The sequence below is a fragment of the Pollicipes pollicipes genome, unplaced genomic scaffold (genome assembly GCF_011947565.3).
Source record: "Pollicipes pollicipes isolate AB1234 unplaced genomic scaffold, Ppol_2.1 Scaffold_4881;HRSCAF=5763_pilon_pilon_pilon, whole genome shotgun sequence".
NCBI classification, from domain to species: domain Eukaryota; kingdom Metazoa; phylum Arthropoda; class Thecostraca; order Pollicipedomorpha; family Pollicipedidae; genus Pollicipes; species Pollicipes pollicipes.
The window spans coordinates 42,594,687-42,598,684 of record NW_023596576.1 but is presented as its reverse complement, the minus strand read 5'-3'; positions in this window follow the sequence as shown (position 1 = coordinate 42,598,684).

The following is a 3,998-nucleotide window of genomic DNA, read 5'->3' as shown; positions in this document are numbered from 1 at the left end:
CTGCCGCAGACACACGATCAGCCGGAGAGGTCTGTAGCTGACGCGGGGTCAGTCAGAAGGGCCTGACGCAGGTGCGGGGTCAGCCAGAAGGGTCTGACGCAGGTGCGGGGTCAGTCAGAAGGGTCTGACGCAGGTGCGGGGTCAGTCAGAAGGGTCTGACGCAGGTGCGGGGTCAGTCAGAAGGGTCTGACGCGGACGTGGGGCAGTCAGAGGGGCCTGCAGGCACAGAAAAAGTCAGAAGGGTCAGCAGCAATTGCGGGAGGAGTCAGGAGAGCCAGCAGTAGGCGCAGGAGAGGTCAGACGGGCTCGCAGCACGCGCGTGTAGTGAGTTAGGGGGGGGGCCTGGAGCAGGCGCGGCATCAGTCGGGTGTGTTTGCAGTAGAAGCGCCGAATGGATTCCAATTTTTGTAAGTCCAAAAAATCCAAAGTCCAGTCTGAATTAGAGAAACAGCGGCAGAAATGTTTGGCACTTTTTGGACAGCTTACATTCTCTCCTGCTCAAACTGGCGTGCAACTCAACATATACGATATCGTCCGTTTTCAAAATAATTTCGTTTTCGAACATGAATGAGTCGTTAACACACGATAAAACATATTCCTTCTTTGAAATATGGCAAAAAACCGTCATCGCGCACACTGCCACAAATTCCTAACGCTAGAGGACTTATTAACTGAAAGGGAATGAGAGGACCGGTTTTCCCAACATTTGCAGCTTGCACCAGTTTTGGATCCCTGTCTTACGGCTGCCGCTTTTGCTGCTGTTGTCTGCTTTTTTGATGTTTGTATTTTGCCGCTGGCGCATATACTCACTGTGCTCGGTCAAACTGAAATGCGCACTAAAATGGTTTTCATGAAAGCCTGTAGTACACTAACCTAACCACAATAATTGTCTGCCTTTTCATCTGATTCAAGTGAGGGAATGCAATAACGCTAGTAGTGACTTGGGTTAGTAGTTGTAAGCAATACATATTTTGGTATGCGAAAAAATACATTTTGTACAATATTTTTTAACAATTTTCTGAAGGAGAGAAAGGTTCTTTTAACCTTGAATCGGACTTTGCGCAAGAACGTCCAGAAAACAGCACCTGTGGTCTGCAGCAGAGGCGGAGCGAAGTCGACGGATATTCTTCTCTCCAGACATGCCACAAATATATCATAAACAACAGGATAATTAATGGATTCTTGAAGGCCCAAGAAATTTGAGGTTAGGGTCAGTCATTATAAGCCTTTTGAACGCATAAGTTTCTTCGTTCCTCGTGTGACCCTTTTTGTGACTGAACTGGCCTTTTGAGTCTCAAGAGGCTTGGAAACATAACCGTTCGTGTGAATGATCCGCTCATATCTTTGGAAACTCGGAGATTGTTCGACACGTCTGCTGGCCAATCTCAGCTGCAAGCGACCTACGCAAATAAAACCATTACCGCAAATCAAAGAAGCTCTCTGAATCTTGATGAGTCCGATGCTTAGCTTCAGAGGCCCCTCTGAAGCTCATGGGCCATTCCCAATGCAGATAATTATCATTGGGCACTTAAGGAATCTGCCATAAACCGCAGGGCCTGTCAAGGGTTCCAAAGCCTTTCCGAACATATTTTTTTAGTAAACCCGTAACCCTCTTCTAACCCGTAACCCTCGAAGTGTCAAGGCCACTTCTGAGTTTCAAGACAGCCAACTGGTGACACCACCGGTTTTGAAAAGACTTCCACGGGAACGAATCCTTCCTCTGATAGTTCTAGTACTTCTACAGCCTTTCGGATGACATTTCAGATGTAAGGTCCCCAGTAATCCTCTGCACACGGAGAGCCCTCTCCACGAGTTCGGTGCCAGATCAAAGATTAAGGGAGTTTTTCTCATGCTCAGTGGCCCTTTGGGATGTCCCGGCACTTCTCAGGACACGAGCCGCTTCTACCAACCCAGATCAAGTTTGTCTGTGGACACTGAGGTCAATTCAGACTTTGAGAACCGATATCTGGTGCCGTAGTGGTACCGTTTGCAACACGTGTATTATTCCACGACCAATTAGGAAATACCTGGGTAGCCTTGAGTTGGTCTGCACTGGAAACTAGGGGGCTTAGACCTTACGAAGGGTAGGGATGTCAACTGCACCAGGTGATCTTCAAAATGACTATTTTGGTTCAAAACCCCATCCACATGTGGAACACCCAAAAAGTTTTTAAAAAACACAGCACATGAAAGCAGCAGAGCAGCTTATAGGATTGGCAGAAAAAAGCTAAATAAGGAAAATGATAATACAATAAGATATGCTACAGAAAAGAAAATGAACAGCATAATAATATGTAAATGTTGAAAGAAAAAGAAGGAGACCAGGAAAGCAAAAATTATGTCAATGCATTATTGAGCTATTACAAATTCAAATCAAAGGGATCCTCTGACAGCTCTCTTGAGGAAGATGGAAAGTCATAAGTGGAGGACAGGGATGCTGAAGATGCTCTTAGAAGGCACTTTTGTTCAGTTTTACAAAGGAGTCCGTGTATGATCTCCCTGGTGATAGGCGACATGTGACATAAGGCAGTCTTGAAGATCTGACGGTGACCGAGGGTAAGGTAAGGGATAGCTTGAAGAAAATCAAAGTAAATAAGGCGGCCGGGCCCGACCAGATCTATGGTAGAGTGCTTAAAGAGTGCGCTAGTGCTTTAACTTGTCCTCTTAAGCTAATATTTGATGGGTCATTAAGCCTTGCAGAAGTATCTGAGGACTGGCGCGATACCAATGAAGTGCCGTTATTTAAGAAGGGGACCAAAACAAGAGTGTCGGCGACTACTGGCCTGTCAATCTTACCTCACTACTATGTGAGACCTTAGTGAGATAAGCATCAGTTGAAAAATAGTGGTCAGCATGGTTTTCTTTCTGGTGGATCCTGCTTGATAGATCCTCTGGAGTTCATGGAACATGTTACTATTCAGAAGATAAGAGCCATGATTTAGATGTTGTTATCTAGGTTTTAGTAAAGCGTTTGAAAAGGTCACATACACCACACCAGCATCTTTTATATCAGTTAAAATTGCGTGGTATTGAGGGGAAATTCTTGGCTGGGTAGGGGCTTGGCTACAAGAGAGGACACAACGAGAAGTGCTCAATGATTCTAAGTCTCAGTGGAAGCTAGTGGAGAGTGGGGTTCCACAGGGCTCTTTGTTGGGTCTCTTGTTCATTATTATTTTGTGGAAAGTATTGAGATAGGATTAAAAGTAAGGTGCTTAAATTTGCTGATATTACTAAATTGATAGAGGTGTTAAAAACACAGACCAGATGAGACTTGACTTAGGAAAATCTGGTGAATTGGGTTTCTCTATAGCAGATGTTATTTAATCATGTTAAGTGTGAGGCGATACATATGGATAGTTCCTGGCAAATGGGCACTTAGCCATGAAATGGGAGGCCGAGAGATGGACCAGTTCGAGGACGAAAAGAACTGTAGGGCTGCTAGGAGCAAGGCTGTTCGGATGCTGGAACTTGTTAACTAGAAACTTCCTATCATAAGAGAAGGAACTTTGTCAAAAATATGTGCTTCCGTCATGATAGGCCACTCCTAGAGTACTGCGTACAGGTCTGGTCCCGCGCTTTCTAGAATATATAGATAGGCCAGAGAGAATATAGCGAAAGGTAACTGGGACGATATATGGGTTTGGCACTCATAAGATAAGGATAGACTTGAGATCTTGGATTTGTATTCACTGAAATATCGTAGACCTAGAGTGATCTGATAGAGGTATTCAAGATTATGAAGGGGATGGATAAGGTAGATCCACAGGGATTACCGGAAATTATGCCAAGACTTAGAGAAAACCAGTTCCAATTGGCAAAAGGTAGGAGTAGAACTATGAAGAGGCAGATGTCATTCAGTCTAAGAAAAGTGCATCATTGGAGCGGACTGTCACACAAAGTTGTGTGAAGTCCCTCCCTAGCAGCACTTAAAGATAGCTTGGACAGGTTTTATCGGTTTAAGGATCTCATTTATAGCTAAATTTAGGCAGGTCAGGCGA